At 44.0% G+C, this 26,201-nt stretch overlaps 1 protein-coding gene across 12 annotated transcripts in view; it reads left to right on the forward strand.

Annotated features, from left to right (window-relative positions):
• The first annotated feature begins 948 nt into the window (after positions 1 to 948).
• PAM (peptidylglycine alpha-amidating monooxygenase) overlaps positions 949 to 26,201 on the forward strand; it is a 270,816-nt gene continuing 245,563 nt past the window's right edge. For all 12 annotated transcript variants that reach the window (XM_080932647.1, XM_080932652.1, XM_080932651.1 and 9 more), the window contains exon 1: positions 949 to 1,085. The gene's annotated coding sequence lies outside the window, so the exon portion shown is untranslated. The remainder of the gene's footprint in view (positions 1,086 to 26,201) is intronic.

The raw sequence follows: 26,201 nt of genomic DNA on the forward strand, positions 1-26,201 counted from the left end.
TTATTCCACATCTTCAGTGACCTTCCTCCCAACATCCCCCAATCCTGCCAAACAGCACTACACAGAACTAGGCTGAGTGGAGCTCCTTGAAAAGACCAATGCTTGGCTGCGGATCCCGAGTAGCCAAAGGATGTGGCTGGAATGAGAATATTAAATGAAAGGTGGAACTCTGAAGAAGCACGGAATGGGCGCCATGAACACCCCAATAGTCACCGAGCAAGGGGAGATTTGGATACCTCTATCAAAAGCCCTTTAATTGTGTGTGTGGGTACAGCTAGTAACACAAGTAACCAAACCTCTACTACAGGACATTCCTGGCTTTTACTCATCCATCCTGTTTCTTGTGCTTTGGGGTAATGCCCAGAAGGGGCTGGACTGGTTGTCCTGTGAGTCAAAGCTGAATGGGCCTCAGGAGAGGAAAGGAAGCAAGGAAAGGCAAACCTCTGGTCTTGGGGTTATGCAACCTAGGTGTGTGGCTCGAATTCAGGGACCAGACTGCGCTGACTTCGAATGATATTACACTCCTGTTAAAGGTTCGAAATCAGCGTCCTCTGGGTGCGCACGACCCGGCAGAGCCCCAGCCCAAAGGGCACTGGGGAGGGAGAAGGTCCCCTCGCCCCCTCGGGAAGTAGCCCCCGATCCGACTCCGACCTCGTCCCCCGCCTCTCTCAACGCGGCTGGCACGGCCACCACGCGGGGCTGGCCTGAAAGGACCCGGGACTCCGCCGGGTCCCAGAGACTTTCGTGCCCGGGATCGTCTCCACGCTTTCCGGTGACCTCCGGACAGTTGCTACCCTCGGTCCCCGACTCCAAGCTCCCGCCGCTCGCCTCCCGGGAGCGAGGCAGCAAGCGCGGGGCTCCGCCGGCTGGAGGCGGAGCCGAGGCCGGGGCGCAGCTGGGAGCCGCCCCTGGGGAGGGAGCGGGCGGTCCCGGAGCCTAGCGCGGCCGGGAGGAGGAAGGAGGCCGGCAACCGCCACGGCCGCGTGCTCAGCCTATCCCGGCCCAGGGACCCGGAGCCTCCAACTAACTCCGCCCGCCGCCCGCGGGCTCCCGCTTCCGTCCCGGGAGAGCCTACGGCCGTGCAGGTTGGTGTGGCCGGCGCGGGGCGCGGCGGGCAGAGGGTCGGGCGCGGGGCGGGGCGCGGAAGTTGGGCAGAGGCGGGGCGGGGAGCGGGCTGCTGGTCCCTTCCCTTCCAGGCGCGGGGACCTGGTGGGTTTCCTCCCGCACCGCCGGGGTCACGGCACCCGGCGCCCCGAACATTCCTAGCATTCCCTAGTCCCGGGGTTGTCAGCGCCACTGCGTTCTCCACCCGAGCTGTCCCCACTGTGGCACTTTACCTGAGCCCTCGCCTTAGAGGACGCGTTTGTTCATTCGCCTTTGGGTTTTTTTTTTTTTTTTTTTTTTTGTTTGTTTGTTTGTCCCCCTTTTGAACAACTCTAAGTGACGATGGGAGAAGCCCCGCGGGACCGCGAGTGGATCCTTAGGGCTAGTTTGAGGGGTAATAGGGGCTGCCGCGCAGATTGAGAGCGATGGGCGTGGAATAGCGACTGGGGTGCTTGAAGTGCTGGCAAGTACCTGGAAGCCTGGAAATTCCCCGTGCTCATCGCCGGGCCAGCTCTGCTGTCTCCTTGGCGGTTTTGCCAGCCTTCTTGTGTGTGACACTCCAGGGTAGGGTGCTTGCAGGATGGACAGTATCCACCACTTCCCATACTCTTTAAATCGGTTGGGTCACCTCATCTGTGTGGCCTCGGTGACCTCTGCCGTCAGGGTCTCTGTTGCCCTGGACAAGATGTGTGTTGTTCTGTTGGCTGCTTTGAGCTTGTTGGGATGGTTTAGAAGGGCTATGTGGCGGTTTAGAGCCAAGGTCTGCTGAAGCTCTGTGCTAGTGAGTCCCTGACCTGAGTTTGGTCCTAAAGCTGAGATTTGGTGATTTAAAGATGAATTTGGCCTGGAGCTCGTTAAGGCTCAGAAGCACAGCACTGCATTTTCTGGAACTGGTTAACAGAATTCAGAGCTGGAACTGCTCTAGACTCAGCAAACCCTGTGGATCTCTATTCCCATGGTTTTAGAAATTAGACAACCAAGAAGATCATACTGGCACTAGTCCCAAAAATAAGAACTTTTTGCTTCAGATGTTTTGTTTTCTCTATAGGCTTGTTTCTATCCTACAATTAAGTAAATTTAATAATTTGGGGGAAAGTGAAATAATCCTTGTAAGGTGAGTTTAGAAACTTAGTTGATAATCACAGACACCAAGACATCGTTTAATGTCTTCTACCTACCTTATATAAGGAAAAGTGTCAAGAAAATCAGATTTACACTCTGTATTAAGTGGCTAAGTCCTGTCATTCTTGTAGCCTAAATTTAATAGACATTTTCACGAGTCCCTGTATTATGCAATGCAAGTCTGCTGGGTGCTTTAAAGAGCAAGACATGGGATATACTTCTTGCCCTTAAGGGCTTTCTGAACTAATTTAGTGACACCCATATCTTTATATGGACATCAAACATATTCTAATGCCTGTACGTGGCTTGCAGCTGTCAAGAGCGCCGTATCTAAGGCCCTCGTAGGTCATAATTTGGTGAAGCTGTTTTACAGATTGGAGTCAATACCAGGCTGAGTAAGAATGTACTTTGAAAAATAATGTCTCAAATGCTCCGATTTCATTAAAGAGAGGTCCATTTGGAAATGACGATTTTAGAACAAAAGCACCCTATAAGACAGTGGTTCGCAAATCTTCGTAGTGCTGGGACCCTTTAACACAGTTTCTCACATTGGGATGACCCCTAACCGTAAAATCATTTTTGTTGCCACTTCATAACTGTAACTTTGCTACTGTTATGAATTGTAATGCAAACATTAGTGTTTTCTGATGGACTTAAGGAGTCCCGACCCACAGGTTGAGAACCATGGGTTATAAACTGTACTATGTAGTAATCAGATACTGAAAAGCTACCACCATTTCAACCCAAACTTCAATGAACTGGGTAGCCACGTTGATGTTTTTCTCCTCCTCGTGAGAAGAAAATTTTAATGCCTAGAAAAATAACTAGAGAGTGGAAACTTTTGTTTCTATGAATGTAACTTAAAACAATCTTATATTAATTTATTAATAAGGGGAGGCACAGGCACAGACTGGAAATCAGAGGACATGTTGCAGTAGCTAGTTCTCTAATTCTACCTTGTCAGTTTAAGGCCGCAAACTCAGGTTTCACGCATGGTGACAAGCACCTTCACCCACTGAGCCATCTTCCAGTTTTCCACAGTTTTCACTACTGTATGAGACACTTGTCTGATGCTGTGCTAAAACACCAGCATCAAACGTGATTTATAGAAGACGGAGTCCCTTAACCTGAATGTTTTGTAATTTTCCTAGACAACAGCACCCAGCAGGGGCCCAGTGTTTGATACTGAATCCATGAGACGTTTGTTTTCCAGAGCACCACAGATGCAAATGTCTTAGGAGCATGGCCTGGCTCTGCAAATTTGACTTAAGCTAACTGAAAGGTGTTCATATATTTGTTAGCAAGAACGACTACAACAACATTAATAAAATAGTAATAATGATAATAACAACAATAAATCGAATTTTAAATAGGTAAAGAATTGAGTCGGCTCTTCCCTTCCAAGTGAGTTGCATTTTCTAAAATGTGATGACACCAATTCTTTCTCTAGTTCAAAGAAGAATTAATCTCCCTGCTGGCTGGGTGGAGTTTCTTAAGCTACATGCATGCATGTGGGACTTGTGAGAATTGATTAAACTCACACAATGAGGCATGGCGGGCTGAGGGGCAGCCCGGGGGGTGTGCTGGTAACTTTACAGCTTCACTTATAGCTCAGTCTGCTGCTGGTTATCTCATTTATAATGTGAGATTAAAGATTTTTATCATTGCCTTGGAAACTGCGTGGTTTGATGAGACGGCCATGAATATCAGACTCCTGACTCTTCACTTTGACTCCTTCAGGCTGCAAGAGCTAATTGTTAAAACTGCATAAAAATAGCTCAAACAGATAGGCCATGAATAAAGTGTTCTTGCTGTTCAGTGCAATCAAGTCCGTCTACCTGGGGAAACTGTAGGTGCCTCTTATCTCTTTATTAGGTCTTTTGTTGTTTCTGTTTGGTTGGTTTGTTTTGTTTTAAGATGGAGTCACCAATTTAGTCCAGGCTACGCTGGCATTTAGTATACAGATCAGGCTAACTTTGAACCCATAATCCTCCTGTCTCAGCCTACTGAATACCTGTTAGCATCCTTAGCATCTCCTATTATTTCCCATAATGCCTAGGGGAAGATCTGCACGTCTGATGCAAGGTTAAACAGATAGTTGATGACAGGAATAGAGTAATAATTCCAGGCGACAGATGGATAGTTCTGTGGTTTATTCCTAACCCCTGAGGGGTCTTGCTTCATCCAAAGCACAGTGTATATCCCTCTTTGTAAATAACTTGGAAAAAAATTATGTCTAGAATTTTGGGCTTTGGCTTCTGGTGGGCTTGGGTTGCTCCCCAGGTATTTGTTTGCCTGTCCTTTAACCTTGGAAAATCATTTACCTTCTCAGACCCCCCAGTTTTATCATCTCTAAAATGGGAATAAAGGAAACACTTCTGTGCGAGGACTCTGGCCTACTCAGCTTGGGGAGCGTGGCTCCGGCAGGCTTGCCCTTCTCCCCGGTTCTCTCTGCTAAAAACTGAGATTACATTCCTAAAGCTAGCCCTCAAGGTCTAGCCCTCTCATCGGGCCAGTTTCTCCTCCTGAGGCTGACCACCAAGGTCCAGCTTTCTGAAGTCCAGCAATCAAAACCTCCTTTGGCTCACCTAATTAACGTGCCCGATCAAAATTAAACACCTCATCCTAACTCAGGGTTTCCCATTTTACATTTATAAACCACCTCTTTGCTTTTTCTTTCTTTTTTTCAAATGTATTTATTTATTTTCTGTACACCCCAATACCAGCCTCCCTCCTTTGAGTACCCCCTAATACAAATGCTTCCCCAATTATCCCCGCCCCTTCTCCTGTGAGAATGGGGAGCCCCCTCAGTATTACCCCCTGCACATCAAGGCACTGCTGGACTAAGCATATGCTCTCCCACTGAGGCCAGACAAGGCAAGGTGGCCCTCTTAGGGGAGCTGGATTCATATGTAGGCAACAGACTCAGCTACAGCCCGCCCCAGTTTTGGGGCAAGAGTCACATTTGCCACACATGTGTGGGGGTTGGGACCATAAACCTCTATTTTACTATGTGCCACATCTGTCTACTTTCTATTCAGAGATAGTCCTCTATCCCACTCTGGAACAAATATCTCCTTTGCCCCTTCTCTCCCTTCTCCTTTGTTTCCTTCCTCCTCTCCCACTTCCCCTATCTCCTGGCTGTGTCCCTCATCCCTGTCTTCTGTCCCCCTGGGGCAAATCAATCTCCTTTGTGCTGAGAACTTGGTCTGAGAACTTGGTTTCAGTGGTCCTGAGGTGATACCTTCCCTTTCAGATTCTTGTAAAGATTAGATGCCCCAGCCAAGAGAGTGCTTAGAGTATCCTTTGCTATTAAATGTAGGGTAGGAGAGGGAATGGCAATTCAGAGGTCCCAAATTTAAAGTAATGCATAATATAAATATAACTCCTTAACCCAAATATTTTGAAGTAGTTATTCCTCTTCTAACAGGCGCCAAACCTTTATTCAACACCTGCTTATCAAGATCCTACCACATGGTCAAATTTTACAGACTCTGACATACAGCGATGTTCCTTGTCTCACCATGGGAGAAGTATAAAAGATCACAGGATGTGGTGGTGATGTCTCGTTGAGTCCGAGTGAGTCCACTAAGGCTTGAAGCCTGAATAGCAGCTGCCTGAGAAGTTGGAGAGTTAGAAGACATTCCAGATCCAGGGAACTTGAGAACGAAAGTCAAGTAGAACAGTCCGAAAGAGTAAATAAATATGGGCAGGAAGGATAGCTGAGGCTACTTGGAGAACCAGCCATTGTGCTCAGGTTGGGATGAATCCAACATTGGCCAGATGCTGAGATTTGTAGGAAGGGACTAAAAACGACATTTATGAAACATCTCAAAGTTTGAACTGCCCAAATGTTTCTGTCTTTTAAATACTATTACATGGACCAAGCCAAATCAGTAAACGTAATTCAACCCGAGGCCTTCCTGTTAGCTTCCTCATCATTATAGAAGTGAAAGAAATTTTGTGGGGCTTAACAAATATATTGTAGGGGAGTCAGGGTTGGGCCCACAGACACAGAGTAACAGTACCCAGCACAGTGCAACTCGCTGAGGGCAGTGATGCTGAAATGATCCATCCCTCTCCCAGATTTCTGCATATCTATAAAAAAGGAACACATTGGTTTTGTTGGAGATTCTCATCTCAGTTTATATCACGGATAACCTTCACAAATAGAGATAGTGTTTTTCTGTCGGAGGAAAGAGAAACAGGATTCCTGTTTTATAGTTCAGGGTTCCCCCCCCTCCAATATGAGTCAACGAGTGTGTAGGTCTCACCTGTCTGCCATGTCATACTGTGGGGGTTGGGCTTCAGGGAACATTGCCTGCTACTCTTCCTGTGAATGCCATCTTTCGTCTTTGACCCAAGGTTTGTTTGTTTTACATCTCGGATGTGCATGAGATGCTAACTATTGTTCTTGGGAGCCACACCCCACACTGTTTAAATGAATTATAAAGGAATGAAGTTTAAAATGGCGGCTCCTCTTGCTGAATTGCCCGTGTTTTAGGTGCTTGGTAGTCAAACGGTGGCCAGTCGCTACCCATTAGACAGCAGTGATGTAAAAACCATCTCACTGCACAGAGTTGGAGAGGGAATTACTAGTCTAACACTGGCCATTGCTTCTGTGTTCACAGGTGAGTAGAAGTTGTTGATTTTGACGACATAAATGCGATGGTTGTTTTTTTTTTTTTATGTGTTAGATTTGCATAATTTTTATAGATAGAATATTTCAGTTCAAAGTAGATATACTAAGCCAGGAAGGAAAAATACAAAATTATTTACACTGTTGCCTTGAAGTCATGTGTCACCAGAAATTTTGCATACCTGTGGTATTCCTCCAAACCGTATCTACCTGTGTGGCTCAGATATGTGCCCAGGAGTTTGAACTTGTAGAAATTATCTTGAGTTTCTTCTTTACGTGTAAGGCCAGGAGCTATAATTTAGCAGTATGTATCTAGAGAAAGCTGCTACAGCGGTCACCGAACAGAGCCTGCTGCTGACACCCTTGCTAGTCTAACATGACACAGAAGAGGACACAGGAACCCTTGTCTAGAGAACGTGAGGGAACAGAATCAAGAAAGAGACAGGAACTGAACAGGAATAATAAAGATGCAGTTCTCTGAAGTGCAACTTTGAGTGACCAGCAGAACTGTGTCTCTGTCCCTTCTGAGTGAGGAGAAACTCATTATGAGCTCTGTGGACCACAGGGAGTTAGAATTAAACGCACAGAGAATGCCAGGCCCAGCAGACAGAAGATGCCACCGAGATAAGTGGTTTTTCTCCATGACGTTGAGCACGTTCTCGCTTGCTTGTCGTAGACAACCCGGAGGACAGCTCTAGCAAGAGCGGGGAAGGCCAAAGCCCTTTTAAGAATACTGCCTGACATTTCAATAGCTGGAGTCATCTGACTATGAATGCAAGATATGACAAGACCCATGACAATTGCCAGACGATGTCTCAGGCAGAGTATTTGTAAGCGCTGGAGAGCTGGCTCAGGGACGAGGAGCACATGCTGCCTGTGTTTGGTCCCTAGAATCCTGTCGGACAGCTCACTTCTGCCCGCCACCCCTGCCCCTGGGGCGTCCAAGGCCTCTGCTGGCACTGGCACCTGCACACATCTGCGCATCCACGCACGAATCCACGGGGTTAAACATAAGAAAAGTACCTCAAAAGTCTCTGTACAACAGTGATGTTTCACTTCCATAAAAACTTAGAGTTCCAAATTTCTTGACTTTTAGAATATTTAAAAATTGATTTTTTTAAAGTACTTATATGCGCAGCCCAGCTTTTAATAAAACTGCAGCCGTTTACAATGTAAACTTTTAAAAGAGATGCTTCACTTAAAAGAGATACAATACTGAATGGCCACAATAATCGTCATGTCTAAAGAAAACATTTTTTGTTGGTTATACAGGTATTTCTTCTTTGTATTACTAGCTTTGCCCAAAGTTCTTACTGTTGTAGATCAGCCTCAAGGTTGGGGAAAGACAGGAGACCTGGCTCTTAAGCCTTGGACTAATGTGGAGTGCCTTGTAGAAAGCAGATGTTTATTTTTGATGGCATTTACTGTAGTTGGTTTGTAAGTGCTGCTTTGTTAACTGTCTTTCTGTAACTGTAAGTTCTAAGACCTTACTGGTGCAGGTTTGGCTAAAGGCTCCAGTCCCTCCCGCAACCCCTGCCCACTGCCTGTCTAAGTCGCTGGTGGCAGTTGTTGGTTGTTACGAGGGCTTTGATTTCCATTTGCCACGGTTCTCGCCAGTGCTGCGACCTCTCTTTGCCCCCCCTTCTCTCCCCGTGAATTACCAGGCACTGGAAACCATCATTTGTATTTTAACTTTGTGAGATCACAGTCTGCACCAGCTTCTTGATTCCTTTATTAGGCAGGCGTCTGCAGGCACCTTCAGAAGATGGGTTGGAATGAAACTGGAGGACACTGTTGACCTTGTGGCTGTGTCTGTCCCTCGGGAATAAAACCAGGGCCTTACTGCTGTTACATGAGTAGGTACCGTGGAAGGCAAGGGTGCCAGACTGGTTTTCATGTTTATCAGTCTGCCATTGTCCAGTAAGGCATCCCATAATAAGAAAATGACAGCAAACTAATAAGTCCTTTCTGCTCCCCCACCCCAAGAATTTATAATTATACCGATTGCAATGTTGTAGACATAAAGCACTGACAACCAGGTGTCATAGAAACAGACCCTGTCCTTTAACCTGGGGTACCCTGTAGTACTCAGAAGTTTGAGTTTGTTTACTTCTCTAGTTGCACATGAGTGACTTGAATCTGGAGCAATGTGGGCTCTTTGTGTTACATGCCATTTTCTCCATGGCCCTGGTCTCAGTCGGCATCACTGTATGCCTAACTGACCAGAGGAAAATGGCTTCAAACATTTTCTAGGGACCCAAGGACTTTTTTGGAGAATTTTATTTTTTAAGAGTGGCAAATTCATTTGGAATAACAAAAAAACCAGGATAGTGAAAACTGTCCTGGACAATAAAAATCTTCTGGGGGAATCACCATTCCTGACCTCAAGCTGTATTACAGATCAATCGTGTTAAAAACTGCATGATATTGGTACAGAGACAGGCAGGTAGATCAATGGAATAGAACTGAAGACCCAGAAATGAACCCACACATCTATGGTCACTTGATCTTTGACAAAGAAGCTAAAAACATTCAGTGGAAAAAGAACTGCCTCTTCAACAAATGGTTCTGGTTCAACTGGCAGTCAGCATGCAGAAGAATGCAAATTGATCCTTTCTTATGTCTTTGTACAAAACCTAAGTCAAATTGGATCAAAGACATCCACATAAAACCAGGTACACTGAAACTATTAAAAGAGAAAGTGGGGAAGAGCTTAGACACATAGGCACAGGGGAAAATTTCCTGAACAGAAAACCAATGGCTTGTGATCTAAGATCAAGAATGGGACCTCATAATATTGCAAAGCTTCTGTAAGGCAAAGGACAAAACAGCAACTGACAGATTGGCAAAAGACCTTTACCAATCCTACATCTGAGAGAGGGCTGGTATCCAATATATACAAAAAAACTCAAGAAGGTAGACTCCAAAGAATCAAATAATCCTATTAAAAATGGGGTACAGAGCTAAGAATTCTCAACTGAGGAATACAGAATGGCTGGGAAGAACTTAAAGAAATGCTCAACATCCCTAGTCATCAGGGAAATGCAAATCAAAACAACCCTGATTCCACCTCACACCATTCAGAGTGGCTAAGATCATATATCAGGTGACTGCAGAAGCTGGTGAGGATGTGGAGAAAGAGGAACACTCCTCCATTGTTGGTGAGATGGCAAGTCAGTACAAACACTGGAAAACAGTCTTGGCGGTTTCTCAGAATATTGGACATAGTACTATCTGAGAACCCAGCTATAGCACTCCTAGGCATTTACCCAAAAGATGCTCCAACTTATAACAAGGACACATGCTCCACTATTTTTATAGCAGCCTTATTCATAATAGCCAGAAGCTGGAAAAAACCCAGATGTTCTTCAGCAGAAGAACGCAGACAGAAATTGTAGCACATTTACACAATGGAGTGCTATTCACCTCTTAAAAACAATGACTTCATGAAATTTTGAGGCAAATGGAACTAGAAAATATCATCCTGAGTGAGGTGACCTATCACAGATTGTATACACTCTCTGGTAAGCAGACACTAGTCCAAAATCTTGGAATACCCAAGAAACAATTCACAGAACTCATGAAGCTCAAAATGAAGGAAGACTAAAATGTGGATGCTTTAGTCCTTATTAGAAGGGAGAACAAAATACTCATGGGAGGAACACAGGAATAAATAGTGGAACATAGACCGAAGAAAAGGTCATTCAAAGACTGCCTCACCTGGAGATCCATCCAATATGCAGCCACCAAACTGAGTCACTATTACTGATGCCAATCAATGCTTGCTGGCAGGAGCCTGGTATGGATGTCTCCTCAGAGGCTCTGCCAGAGTCATACTGATACAGAGGAGGATGCTTGCAGCTAACCATTGGACTGAATATGGGGACCCCAATGGAGGAGCTAGAGAAAGGACTGAAGGAGCTGAAGGGGTTTGCAACCTCATTCGAAGAACAACAGTATCAACCAACCCACCCATCCCCCAGAGCTCCCGGGGAACTAAAACACCAACACCCATGGCTCCAGTTGTATATGTAGTAGAGGGTGGCAGTGTCTGGCATCAATGGGAGGAGAGGCCTTTGGTCCAGTGAAGGCCAGTTTTCTCAGTGTAGGGGAATGCCAAGGTGAAGAGGTGGGAGAGGGGGATTGGGACTGGGAGCATTTTTATAGAAGCAAGAGGAGGGGGAAGGAGGGATGGTAGAGGGAGGAAGGGGATAACATTTGAATGTAAATACAGAGAATATCCAATAAAAAATGATAAAATGAAACCTACAAAAAGGGTGGAAACTGTGAAGGAGGAAGTTGGGATGGTTTTGCAAAGGTGAATGTTTCCAGGACAGAATGAGGATGAGTCAGGAGCTACTAATAGAATATGTAAATGTAACCTTTCACCTAGTTACTGTCTCTGCCCAATGGAGAACTATATGGTTGCAGAAAAAGTGTTTGAGCTGGTCCTTGCCTAGTTCCTTAATGAGGCAGATTCTCTTGGTCCCATTGTTTTGAAGTCTCAGGAGAGCTGTTGCAGAGTTTGGACTGTCCCTCTCTGCTGCTGTTTTAATAGCAACTCCCTATCAGGTGATCATTTTCTACTGATAGATTTGCCTTCGTCTTCAGTATTTGTAAAATGTTTTGATACTGATATGTCAGACATTAACTTCTAGCTCTTTGATTTCTAATAAATTATCTTCCATTTATTTGGAAACTACTTATTAGGTCTTAGCCATATGTGAGACACTCCCTTCCTCCCTCCCTCCCTCTGACTTTTTTCCCCCCTGCTTATATGGTCAGTGCTAAGGAGAACATCCAGGACCTTGCTCATGCTAAGCAAATGCTCAGCCACAACTTCTATTTCCAGCTCCTCACAGTATTTTTGACTTAGAGATACGAGAAATGGAAAAACCAGAACTACGTTACCATGGAGTAAAGAGTTACGGAAAAGGACAACCATGTTTGCCATATGCACATTAGGAGAATCTTTAAAAATTGCAAATAGTTTTATTCATAAGTAGGTGATGGGTCTGAAGAGCACAGTGGGGTTCTGGGCAGGAGTCTGAAGAAGGAATGCTGAGCACTCCCTAGAGACTGGGTGGGGGAGTTGGGGACAGAGAGGGAAGAAGGTGGAGAAGGGTGATCTGTTGAGACCTCCTAGAGAAGGTAAAGTGAAGGCATGGAGGATAACCGTCAGCTGCGGGGCTGGATGTGTCTGGACTCCTGGTTCAGTTCATACAGCAAGTTCCTTTTGTGCTAAAATTTCAGTTTTGGTCCTGACAACAGTGGGGGATGTTTAAGGAGCAGCTGGGGACTTGGTATGAGTTGTGGTGGAGAAGATTTGTGAGAGGGATACACTGGAAAGAAGCTGGGTGTTCCTGGGAGAAGCTGGGTACCTGCCAAGCGCATACAGGTAGAGGAGATGATGTGCACCTGGGAGGGGCTGGAGCGATGGCTCAGTGGGAGGAGCACTGGCTGCTCTGCCATAAGTCCTAGGCTCCACCACCAGCACCCACGTGGTGGAGCTGCACTGTTTGTAATTCCAAATCCAGAAGATCCGCCGCTCCTGGCCTCAATGGGCACTTTCAACATGTGATACACAGATACATACAGGCAAAACACCATACACATCAAATAAATAGAAGGGAAACAGAAAGAAGAGAGAATTACCTGTGACAAGTACTGTAAGACAGGAAGTGAGGGTAGCAAGCCTTGGGCTGGCATTAGCTGAACGTGGGGATGAGACTCTGTCTTATCTAGGCAGCCAACACTTGGTGAGTTTCTCTGTAGATTTCTCTGCTGCTAATCTGTAAATAAACTTCGTTCAAGAACTCATGGGCTTGAATATTAAGAGGACTGGCAGATGGGTATGAAAGTATAATTTTGGGCAGTAATAAATGATAAAAATAATACACAGAGAGAGAGGATGGATCCTCTTGAGTCATTAAATCAGGAAAATTTGAGCAAAGGCCTCAGGGCACTGGGTGAACTAGCCATGCGCACATCTCAAAGCAGCCCAGGTCACAAGTTTCTCCGCCAGCAAGTGTCCAGGGTATCCAGTGACATGAGAGGAGAACAAGAGGGGTGTTAAAAGTCAGTCATCTCGTAACCAGCACTGAGCCATCTTTCTTCAGTCCCGAGCTGTGTCAGCCCTGGTCTCACACAGATCTGCCTCTTACCTGGTGTTGTTAGAGCCTCTGTGAGAAAGCCCCTCCTCCCACCACACCGGGCTCCAGAGCAGTGTGAAGCAAAGGTCCACCTGCCAGGGATGACTCTTATCCTTCCCCCTAAAGTCCTTCACCGACCTTCAGTCCTCTCCATTTTGGCTGAGCGAAGGCCTTTCTCTAGTACTTCCTTAGACATTCCACAATTTATGTCTTTTCTCCCTGGAGTTCCATTGATTCATCATGGTGAATTAAATTATCTTCCTTCTTTCAACCTGTTGCCATTTCTTCTTTCAGTTGTGAGTTTCTCTCTCTCTCTCTCTCTCTCTCTCTCTCTCTCTGTGTGTGTGTGTGTGTGTGTGTGTCTGTGTGTTTCTTTTCCCGTTTCCTCTGCCTTACTCTCTTTTACATGGATCCCTGAGCGGCTGAGCCCACACAGCCCGTGTGACTCTCCTGCCTTTTCCTTGGAGTCACAAGAGGAGGCACTGCCTTTAAAAGTGCCACCGTTGCCTCAAGTTAAAGTTCTTATGAATATTTTATCATTTCCCAGGAAAGCTTTAACATTAATACTTGCTCTACCACATATCTGTGGAGGGAACTCCCTCTGTCTTCTGAAACTTGTTGGAATAATCTGATGAAGAGTATTGTAACAGTAAGATCCATGTGTTGGCTGGCTGGCTTCCTCGGAGGGTGTTAAGGGATGCTCTCTCCCACACCTCTCTCTTGCCTTCTTGTTGTCAGAGACAGTCTTTGGCTGGCAGGTGCCTTCTCTGTTCTCTACATTCTGCTGTCACTTTTCTCTTAAATCTGTCTCTTTGTCCATATTCCCCCCTTCCTATGGGAAACGGGACTTCCCGTGTCCATTATTCTTAACTTGATGATCGATCGGCACAGACACCACTTCTAAGTTCCATTCTTCACCAGGCCTGGAAGTTAAGAGTTGAACATTGCTTTGTAGGCATGGGGTGGGGGGTGGGAGGTGGGGGATGGGGTGGGAGGTGGGGGTGAGGGGTGGGGGTGGGGGATGGAGGTGGGAGGTGGGGGATGGGGTGGGAGGTGGGGAATGGAGGTAGGGTTTGGGGGTGGGGGGTGGGAGTTGGGTGTGGGAGGCACAACTTAAAGTCTGCTCACATAGTGCAGCATACATGCCAGAAGGTATAATCACACACATGCCAAATTAATGTGCTACTAAAGTAACTCAAAGTAAATGAACCAGGTACAGAAGCAATATGATATATCACATGACACAGGGCTAAATAAACAAAATACTTTATAAAATTGCATGTGGAACTCTGAATGTTCGTTTTTATTTTAGAGTTCTGCAAGTCCTATTAATTTTTGTTTTAAACTGGTATAAATTAATGTAGAGCTCTAGCCAACTAAAAGGAACAAAAGAACCAATTAATTTTCTTTCTAATTTTAATAGTGCATTCCGTGATTACACTGATGTCATTGGCAAATATGAGGTTCCCATGCTTATGTGGCTTTTTTCTATGTGCATAATCTTTAACGTTTCCCGGCTTCTTTTCTGTCCTCTGTGCCTTCTCTGCCTTTCCTGACTGGCCATCTCCCCTAAATTCCCAGGAAGGAAGGTACATGGATTTGGATTTGGAGGCCCTTTATCTTGGACACATGCTTGCTTTGGCTCATTAAAAAACTCTTTCATTTTAGAATTAAATCTCATGAATATTCTGGAATGTTTACATGAGGGGTGTGTGTGTGTGTGTGTGTGTGTGTGTGTGTGTGTGTGTGTTTAGTCGTACAGGGAGAATTTAATAGGCTTTCCTCTTGATGCTGAAGAATATGTAAGTCTTTCTATTGCATAGATGTACCCATGAATGAATCTGTCCCATTTTACCTGGGAGGATGGCTGTGGCCTCCTGGTGTGGCATTAGGACAGTCTTTGTTTGACATGAGAATGGCGTGCACGAGGGCAGTTTGAAAGTTAGGCTGGTTTTCGTCATTGGCAGAGTGGCACTCAGATCACACTGAGAGATATATTCTATAGGAACTCATTCCCCTTTAATGAATAGAAATTGGGTACTTGACTTTTGCCTTAGACAAGTAGCTGTTTTGTTATCAACCAAAAAGCTTGCACAGCCAAGCGCCAGCATTCCGAACAGCCCTGTGCTGTTTTTAAGGAGGTTTTAATTTCATCTCTCTCATTAGTTTGCTTCACTGTGTTTCTAAACCTCTAAAGGAATAAAAGACTTATATGAAAATAAAAATAAACTCATGCTTAACTTTTTGTTACCAGGCTGCACTCTTCTTCCTTGTTCGTCAGGAAATTAGTTTGAAACATTTTCCCATTAAAACGTGCACACTAAGATGCCAGAACTGGCTCTCAAGTAGTGGTAGCCCAGAGCACAGCATGTGGGAAGAGGTGCCATTTGACAGAACATCTTGGGCCTGGGGTTGAGGGCAAGTCTTTCGGGGAGCCTGCTAAGACTGTTTGTGCCTGGAGCCTGCTAAGACTGTTTTAAAATGTTCTCTTTGTTTTGACAGTTGTCTGTTGTATTTCGAGTTAAAGTATTTGTGCATTTGCTTTCTCACCCTAGGAAACGAGGTTCACAGGACCCCCGGGATCCCTCTGGTTTCCAGAGTTCTGTACACTGTGTAGAAGGTCTGGTACTCTGGATGCTTGGCCATTGGACACCATAGCCACTACAATCAGTTGCCTCTGTTAATGTACTTTCTTCCTTTTCCAGATACAGACATAGGAATATATATATTCTTGAAACATGCAGGTGCTTTTATATGGTGACTTAGAATCAGTCTGCCTGGGTTCAAACACATTTCAACATTCACCAGCAGTGTGAGTTAGAGAAGTGACATGGGCTCAGTTTCATCATCTCTGAAGTTGCCTCATGTCTCACAACAGCATGAGGCACTATTCTGAGTTGATCACAGATCTGGAATAACTGTTAATTAATTCTCACAGCTGCCCAGGAAGCAGACACCATCGTTTCTCTTTACAATAATGAGGGTGGAGCACTGAGAGGCTAAGATCATTTGCCAACGTTTACATAGATACCAAGACTCACCGAAGGCCAGGCTTTGACAGTTTGGCTTGGGAGCCTCTGGTCAGATTGTCAACTTGAAGTCCGTTGTGTTGGTGTGAGACAGAGACAGTCTACTATGCTATTGAGGACAGATGACTTGCTGCATACAGTCCCTGCTATGGCTCTTCTGATGATAATGACTATTATTTCTAATAATATTATTTGTTCCAACTTTAGTGGTAGTTTGTAATTTTTCATGCTATTGTCGGTGAGTTATTGGATCTCAGAGGGCTTCTTTTAGCATTCTGTGTCATAAAGTGTGCAGAGGAATCATTTGAAGGTTGGACTGTGTTGGGAAAAAAACAAAAAACAAAACAAAACAAAAAAAAACACAAAGTTTTGTTTAAATCCTTTGGGAGTTATAAATTCCTGCTGGGTCTTTTAGATTCCTTTCAAAGAAGTTGAGAGAGGGAGGCCCTGTGGCACTGAACAGTCTTAATTTTTAGTGCAGTGCAGACTTGATTCCAGGAGCTAGAGTTTGGCAGGGGTTGGGAGGATTGCACCTAATAAACTTTTCCATTTCTAAAAAATTATAATTCTTTGAAATCATTGTGGTTGATTTTTAAAAATGAAAACAATCCAATTTGCTGGTGGGAATGGCATTGAAGTCTTTTGTCAGTCTTTTGTCACGCGTTTGCTGAACTCTCAGCCAACAGAACACCAATTTGGGAGGGCAGAGGCCGTTCTTAGGCGCAGCTCTTCCGGGCTTTAAGCTCTCTTGCCTTGGAACATTTACCAAGCAATTTTGTTTGCCATTCCCATACTTGTTGATGCTGTTGGCTCCTTTCCTCCAGGCATTTTGTTTGCATGCCTGGTGTCTTAGTCTAGCATTTTCTGTAGGCTCACAAAGAAAGGAAAGATAGAAAACAGCCTTCAGAATCCCGAGAAGAGAAAATTGATGCTTGCAGCTGCCTGGAATTTTGAAATATTTCAAACTAAAGTAACTCTAGATGCCCCAGATTTTGTTAAGGGAAATAGCATTCTGGAAGTTTCTAGTCCCCGTGGCTTTGAGGCTCCTTCAGAGTGTGCTGCACCAGAAGGTTGAGTGAGACTAGGTTTAAAGGTTTTTAATTTTTATTTTATGTGTATGCATGTGTGTCTGAGGGTGTGTATATGGACCGCAGGCATGCAGGCACCCATGGAGAATACCAGGTTGGAGATCCTGGAACAGAAGTCACCGGTGTTTGTGAGCCACCCCATGTGGGTGCTGGGAACGGAATCCACGTTCCTCTGGAAGAACAGCATTCATAGCCCCTGGGTCATCACCCTTTCAGCCCTTTGCAAGTTTAGATTTAATGGAGACACTCTCATTTCTTTTCATCCTGATAAACTTGGTACCTCACAGTGCTGCTAACTGCTTTCGTTTCTTCAGGGAGTTTCCTCAGGCATCAAATAGTGAGGTAAAGCTTGGTTGTATCACCTATGAGATCTAGATCTTGGGCACACATGGAACCCCTCTGTGTATCTCACCTTTTCAATTTTGCAGGCAAGACTGTTTTGTGTACTCCATATAGTTTGGTTATTACAACTCTTCCTTGAGATGATGCATGTAAAATGCCCGGTCCATTGTTAATTGCACAGTAGACATGAACAGTAGCCAATGCCTGCCATCTAGCCGGAACTGCCCCAGCATTGGGGGACGAAGCTGGACAGACCCATACTGGCCAGCCAATTTACCAAAACAATGAGCTTCCAGTTCAGCAAGAAACCCCACTTCAAGGCATCATGGTAAAGCGCAACGGAGAAAGACACGCTGCTTCCTGTTTAGACTTCCATATGTATGCACACAGTTGCACACTTATGCATAGGTGCATGTACCATACGCACACGCTGTGCATCATCCCTTTACCCTAGAAACACCAACACTGTCTCTTCACAGAAGTATTCGTCTAAGTGTTTACTGTGGTGGTGATATAATGTTACGCTTCACTGAATTTTATGTATTCCATGATGTATTTACTCAGTACAAAGTATTTATTTAATGGATTTTGCAAACACATTCAGTGGCATTAATTGAATAATAATCTCTTCCCATTAAAAATACTTTTTTGGACACTACCTAGATAATTTAGTTCCCTGAACATGACCTAAAAGTGTCTTAAGCCAGAGTTGTTGATCCTGGGTCTACAGTTTTGTATTTTGTATAAGCTGAGGAATCCATGTTATTTTATGAATTCTTTTCATCTCTAGAGCTAAACTTCCAGGTGATAAAAACTGATTAATGCCCCTAATGCTTTCAGCATGGTTTATTATCCACATAGCATTACAGAGTTTCGACAACTTGAGTGTGACCAGCCTACTAGGTGAATGTCTTTACACAATCAGCTATGTTAATGTATTCCACATTGTCATGTTGGGGCAATACGTCAATTTAGAGGTTTTGGAAAATGCTTTGGTTTGTTCATTCATTCTAGGAAGACCACGTCTGTGCTCGCTTACTTGTTCTTGTAGGAATCTTCAATAAGCTTATATGGGGAAGGTAGGATCATGATTGTAGCCTGGTTTTTGTATGTGGAGCCTCTTACTTAAAGTGGACCTCTTACAAAATGAGTAGGCATCAATAAAAACTAGTCATATAAGGTATGAAAGTGTTGACCCCTAGTCTGCAGAAAAGGGTGTGTTTTGTATTAATTGACAACTGTCATGGTCTCACTGAGACCTGCCAAACCACCTAAAGTAGATTGTAGTTACTTCAGGTGCTTAATCTCCGCCCTGATCTTTACTACATCTAGTTAATAATAGTAATAATTAATAATAATAATAATTTCCAGCCATGTGCCTCACTTCCTTCCTGATTGTGATGTGTCCCCTAGGATAGAAGCTTCATTGGATTCTGGGGCTTGCATACGTTTAGCGGGTGCTGAGCGCATGTGAGATGTCAAGACAGAAAAAAACCATTAGGAAAGTAGATGCTCACAAGGCAATGGTGTGGTTTCTTGAAAGAGTGACTCTAGTAGAGAATTTAAAAATTCACCTAAAATCATGCCTTTTGTTCCTCAAAGACTCTGTGATTAAAGTGCACTTTAACACAACAGCCTTAAACCAAAATGTCACCATTCTTCCTAGGGCTTAAGCCCCTTTCCCATTTCCCCGAAAGATGGAGGTCACTGAAGTTACTGTTCTCCCTTTATTATGGGTGGGAAAATAGGAGAAATGTTGTGTCCCCAGATTAGAGATCGGTATGAAGTGCTTCTCTTCATTTCTCTTCTGGGATGGTGTCAAACAAAGGTTCCTTGCCGAATTTCTGTGTGCCTTGAGCATACCAACTGCCATTTTTTCTTCAGGCAGAGCTATGACACTTAAAGGGCATTTTGTGATCTCGGATCTCGGAGGTAAGTGGGCTAGATTTCCAGTGAGCATTTCTTGGGATCCCTCTTCCCCACAGCAGATAGAAAAAGTTCGGTGGAGAAAACCCGGCATCACAGAGAATGAAAAAGCGAGATTTGGGAGAACTGCCCTCTCCCAGCCCCGTAAGCCAGTCTGTCCTCTAAGCCTTGTTTGTGACCCTTTAATGCGTGCACATGGCTCTTTGACAGTCTCCTTGATTCTGCCCTGTACTTGTGTTTACGAGATTCTGTTTGTTCTGTCTCTTTCCTAGGTAGTAATATTGTCAGAGGCAGACAGATTGTCTTCTACTTTATAATTCCCCAGAGCCTTCTGTACAGTATTTTCGAAGAGAAACACTCAATTAATGTTTGCCTAACAAGTAAACAAGAGGGAAAATGAAGGTTTCAGGAAGGAGATTGTAATATTACCAAAAATCACATTAAGGGCTCAGAGTAATCAGAACTGACATTTGGTCTCCCTGGTACTTAGAATGCAATGAAAACTGGACCCCATATAAATGGATAAAATGAGACGTGGGGCAGCTTGTCTGGATGGTTATTGTTTCCTTCTGCAGTCTGGTCGGTGGCATTTTGTTCCAAAGGAAACGCTAGACCTGTGGTGATTTAAGCTTGCCAGATTACCCTCTGCAATGACTCACTCCCTTTTTCATTTCCTTGTTGTGGTGAGGAAGAGGATGGGGCAGACAAACAAGGGAAGTGCAAAGCTTCGGCTCCTGGTGGGTGTTTGTCCCTGTCCTGATCGCAGTGGTAAGATCCTATGGGACTGTGTCTGCATGTGAATTAGGTAGTTCCTAGCACAGAGATGTAGTGATTGCATAGATTTAAGAAAGAATGACCTCCTGTGCAGACACCCATACCTGAGACCAGAAGTTCTGATGGGTTTGCAACCAATGTCCACCAAGTGAAGGGACTGAGGGAGGGCATCTCTAAACAAAGATCGTCAATTTCAGTGGAGCACACCAGCGCCTATGTAGAAAATACATACTCGTTTTATGTTTACTCTAAGTGTGCTAGTGTTTTGCCTGCATGTGTGTGAGTGCTCTGTGTGCCTGTCCCGTTATGTGGAAGGCCAGATGAAAGTACTAGATCCCTGGAACTGGACTTATAGATAGTTCTGAGCTGCCATGTGGGTATTGGGAACTGAACCTGGGTCCACTGTAAAAACAGCAAGTGTCTTTACCACTTAGCCAACTCTTCAACTCATGTGCGTCCTCTAAAAGTAGGGTATGGTTAAGGATGCCCTTAATCCACCAAGCAATACAAGCCATATATAATATAAACCACCTCGTTGTGTAATTTCAAAACCTGCAATGCCTAAAATGTAACAGAAAAGAGTAATACTAGAAACTTAGAATCAAATAATAAATACTTCTGTATGGAAATGCTTGGTTGATTCCAGAGCATGTCTTTATAGAATAGGTACCTGGATATGCCAACTACCCATGAAGATCATTGGTTGCTGTTTTAATGGCCGTGGGGATACCTTGAACTATTATTGTTCATCACAGGACATTTTCACAATGATCTAAGCAAAATTTTAAACCAAGCAAATATTTCATTTTCAAATGCAGGCTTTTGTAGGTAGAGTTTTAGGTTCAGAAACCGATGAAGAGGTTTATCACCTATGTGGTAAGTGGAGCTTGTCCAAGAAAAGTAGACTGTGCCAGGGCTTTATTCAGGAAGGTTGGTCTTTGGGACTGAGCCTTAGGACAGTGGCCTTTTCATATATCGATAGCAACTAGATTTTTGAATTGCCCACTAGGAGGCGCTACTGCTCCCCATGAGCTCCAGCCTCCCAAACGCTTAGTCTCTGCAACCAAGGTATTACACATCCACCGAGTTTGTCAGGTCCCAGTAGATGCCAGCGTGCCTTCTCATCCGATATGATACAAATGACTCAGATGCTCCCAGGTCACTATGAAGGGCAGAGGAGAAGAATTGCTTCAGGTTTAGAAGCACAGCTCTGAGGTCTCTACCAAGTCCAGGAGATCTGCCATCAGAATGATACCACGTTTGACAGTATGGATTAAAAACCCTGCAAACCATGTGGATAGACATTTTCTTTTCCCTGCCAAGTTTACCTAGCAAAGAGAGCTTTTAATATGTCCTCACTCGGGGGTACTGATATTATCCAGTTTTATGACTTACCCGATAAGAATATGCAGAGAATGAGGTAATGTATTATGTAACATGAAAGCCGAGAGACATGGGCTGTCAAGGAAGATTGCCACAGGACAGTCCGCTGGTAAAACAGACTTACTGACGTTCCTTCGGACCATTACAAAACCATCATCTTAGGCCCTTGAGGAACACTAGTCCTCCCGTGGGCACATTTGCATTCTGCGCGCAGTGGGAATGAATCCTTAATGCCAGTGTGTGCTCACGGTTTGACTGGACCAGAACCTTGACCTCAGTGTACAATTTGTGCCGCTTTGTGCAGCTGTCAGTCAGCCCGTGTTTGTAAAATAATTTAACTTTCTTCAAGCTCTGAGGTTTGATAGGAAATAAAAGATAAAATAACATTTTTTCTTTGAAACCTTGACTTTTGTCACATACACGGAGAAAATTATGTGAGCTTAGCTAGTAGCTGCAGGGACTTGCACTCCCAGGCCAAGCCTGGAGGCATTTTTCAATCTTAATATAATAACAGCATTTCTACGATGCTCCCGCGTGCTGGCGCCACTCTAAGGACTGTACCTTTTCAGTGTTTCTCGTCCCCTTATGGTCCCTTTATTATCATTCCCTTCATTGGAGGAGACAGCAAATGCTAAAGAAACCTGCTTGGGCAGGGTCATCAGGGTAAGTGGCTGAGCTTGGCTCTGGGCAATCTGCTTTTCTCTGGCTGCCTTGTGCAGTCTGCCTGCTCCAAGCCTGAAGACTTGAAGAATTGAGGGGAGGCAGGTTGCCATTACATCCAAGAGCTCAGGAGTTGGAAATTTCAAACCAGAGCTTCTCCAGAGCACAGAGCTTTCTTCAGAGATGAAAGCGTTCCTCAGTGGCAAACATGAGCTGCTTCTGCTTCTCTGAGCAGCACACATGCACAGCAGGGCTTTGGGCTTTCCATAGCGGGGAGGAATAGGAATGTGACACGGAAGGATTCTATAAAGCCCCTTTCTTTATGTGTTTTACCCTTTGTTTATTCTCCAGGGGAAAGAGAGATTGTTGAGGTCATTTACTGCAAAATGAGTTTAAAGTAGTTTGAAATAATGATGATAGAATTGGCAGCTATGAAGAGGAAAATCATCCATCCCAATCTTAGGAAAGAGACTTGAAAGGGGCGGCATCCTGTTTGTTTGAGAAGTGAGAAGCAGCACCCCCTTCCTCCACCAGTCCCCTGGACATATATGAAATATAAAATACTATCACAGGCACAGGAGTATTTCCAGAGTCAACATCAGAACCAGAATCAAGCTGTCCACTTAGATCATTTTCTGCCCTGGGCAAAATCAGGATCATTGCTGGTGAATTTACTGTGGGAGTCACATTGGTTTCTTGTTTTCCTCTACAGTTTTTTTTTTTCTTTTTAAAGTTTTTATTCAGTTGGACTTTTGTGAAACCTTTTCTTCTTAAGGTTCTTTTCTACAGTTCGTGTTACAGGTGGCATTTGTGACATCAGTGGACCTTCATTTCCAGATATTTGTTCTTTAGTTGAGAGTATGACTGTTAACTTCTCCAAGTTGAAAACTGCTCTAGAAGGTCATATACTAGAGCGAGTCTCTGTGAAGGTGAGTGTGGAGAGCTAAAGGTGGAAACAAGGAAAGGAAGCTGCGCCATTCAGTAAATTTCAAGCGATGTTTCTCTTCTAACTCAGTTTATCTGTGATCCTCATGAACTGAATATCTTGCCACCATCAGGATCAGCTTCCTGATTTGTGTGGTTTGAAAGTAGAGATAGGGTTGTCAGACTCATTAAACCAAAGAAGACACCAAGTTAAACCTGATTTTCAGATGACCAAGAATTTATTGTATGATTACATCCCAAATATCTCCAGTCCCTGTAAGGGGCTAGTACTATTCAAATGTTCTTCAGTGTTCTATCCCACAAACACTGGAAGTTACCTTCAATGACTACCAGGAACTCCATCTCCGCCCTCCTTGGAAACAGTGTTTAAAACTCAAATGAGGTGTAAAAGAACGTGTCTCCTACTCAGTCAGGAGGCATGTTATGTTTCTGATGGCAACACTAGTTTGGAGTCACCCCTTTACATAAGTCGCTGAAATTTATTCCCCAGGAGCTAGGCTCTTCGGTAAATAGAAACCTGGACAAAGGAAAAACAAGGAGAATTTGTAGTGTCCAGAGTCTCTCGGGTTCTTGAGATTTATGAATGACTAGGATGAAGCCCGAACATCTAGAAATGGGTTCTTTTAGCCGTGCCTCTGTGTGGTGAGCCCATGTAAGATCATCAGGACCCTCTAGAGCACTGAGCTTGCTGAGAACTTTGGAGTTTGTCAACATCAATGGCACCCCATAATTTAGGAAGCTGGAGTTTCTTAACAAATTAAGTAAAAAGGAGGAAGAGGAGGAGAATTTATAAACTTCTCAATGTTATTTTAATGTGCAGCTCTAGGTGAGAAACAAAGGCATACCTTCTAGCCCAGCAGGCACTGGCATCTAGAGACTCTGGGGAATGCAAATCATTGGGCTCTGTCTAGTTTAACCTGAAAAGAAAAAGAAAGCTTCATCCACACCGGCGCTCACAAGCTCATGAGGTAAATCTATGACTGCGTCCAGTTTGAGGGCCTCTGCTATCAGCAAGTGCAATCTGCTCAAAAGCATTTTCATTTTGGAGTTTAGAAGAACATTGTGGTAGTATGTGGAGGAGTTAAATTATAAACACACAGGAGGATCACACACCTGGCAGGAACTCCATCTCTATCCAGATCATGGGGGTGAAAACTGGACTAAAGCCAGTAGCCACAGCACAAGTGATGAATTTGGATCTTTCACCGCAGTGCTGGTGACATTATTCTTTCCATGAGATATTTGTAAATTGTGTCTGGCAGTCGTCGTTACTGAAGCACAGTAATTAAATTTCACAAGACCTTCTCCAGTTAGTCTAGAACTCAGGGTAGTGGAGGAAGGCCTAGAACAACTGCTTCCCCATTAACTTTTGATTTGTCCTCCTCCACAAATATTTTCACAGTCCACACTTTCTTTTATCGGCCTAGAGAAGTTGAGGTTGTGAGCTGGCAGAACAGCGATAGATATAGTTCTGGATATTTGTGTTTCTAAGCTCTGCCCGAGTCCTGTAGCTCCCATGAGTTGAGTTAGTTCTGCACATGTTCTAAATAGAGGCGCCGGGTTCCTGTGTAACTTCCAGTTTCCATATGCTGGGACTGGCCTTGGTTGGAACAGATTTCTGAACCTTGCTATAAAGGTGTGGAAAATATACCACGGTGAACTCTTAACTACTTACCCTGAGTTAGAACAAGACACCCGTTAGCTTTATTGCTGTGAAAGAGTTTCAGTGAACTCTCAGCAAACCAATCTGGATTTCAGGGTACTTCTGGGTGCCCGTGGCTCCTGCAAAGAATGGACTCCATAATGAATGAATGGAAAGGTCATACTATCATAAGGCTTTCCTGAGATTTAAAACTATGAAGTCACTAGTCTAAGGAAATTAATACATGAATTAGGGTTTATTAATTGTTTCTATATGACAGATATTACATGTGGCTACTGTCATGGTTGAGACACTTAACAGAGAGACTTAACTTATTTATTTCTGTGGTGGTTTGAATGAGAATGGTCTCCATAGGCTCATATATTTGAATACTTAGTCCTCAGTGAGTTGAACTGTTTAGTAAGGATTAAGGGGTGTGGCCTTGTTTGGAGGAGGTCTGTCACTTTGGCTTTGGGGTTTCAAAAGTCTTGTACCATTTCCAGTTCCTCTTCTTCCCTCCCTCTCTTTTCCCTCTCTTCCTCTCACTCTCTCTCTCCCGCTCTCTCCTATTTTCAAATCAAGATGCAAGATCTTACCTGTTCCTGTCTTCATAGCCTTGCTTCATCATCACAGATTCTAACCCTCTGAAACCATAAGCCCCAAATAAACTCTGTCTTGTAACACCAATAGAAAAGTAACTAAGACAGTTTCTAATTTAATGACTACCGTTGTAAGACATTTGTACAATAAAAACGTCCTCAGCACTTTCACACTATGAAAACACTTGAGTGATGTCCTGTTTCAGCTAATTTGCATGTATACAGCTCCAGTGGATTTTAGCACTAGTCATAGAACCCAATGCTAATGAAAAGCATATGTTTGATGTTGTAGATAAGAAGTGAACAGATATGAATTGATTATCTTTCATGATTTAACCACCTAATTCAGCTTGCTTTACACTGTTGTGAACCAAGTGTGGAATTTATGTATTAAAAATAAAAATTTATAATAAGTGACTGCCCACATACTTTATTTGAAGGGCAATTACCCTTCATAAGCTTCATAACTCAGCTGCTTTGATGAATGTGGCAGTGAGTTATTATGCTCTTTGCTTTGTGAGAAAGACTCTAATAACTTCATCATGCCATGGGTGTCTCCAAGTTATGGATTGCATGCAAGTGTAATAACTCTTTCTTTTCAATAGAAACTACATTTCTCTTCTCAAGTGGTCAGTAATTTAGAGTGAATACTTTGAAAAATGGTGACTTTTTAGCCCTAGATTATATTTCCATGAATGGTGGAAATGAATTACCTTATGCAATTTAAAATTAGTAGAAGACTACTGGTTTCTAAAAAGCATCCTTTTATTTGAAAAGACAATGTCATGTAGTAGGT

This window comes from Micromys minutus (assembly GCF_963924665.1).
Source record: "Micromys minutus genome assembly, chromosome: 19".
Classification (NCBI taxonomy): Eukaryota; Metazoa; Chordata; class Mammalia; order Rodentia; family Muridae; genus Micromys; species Micromys minutus.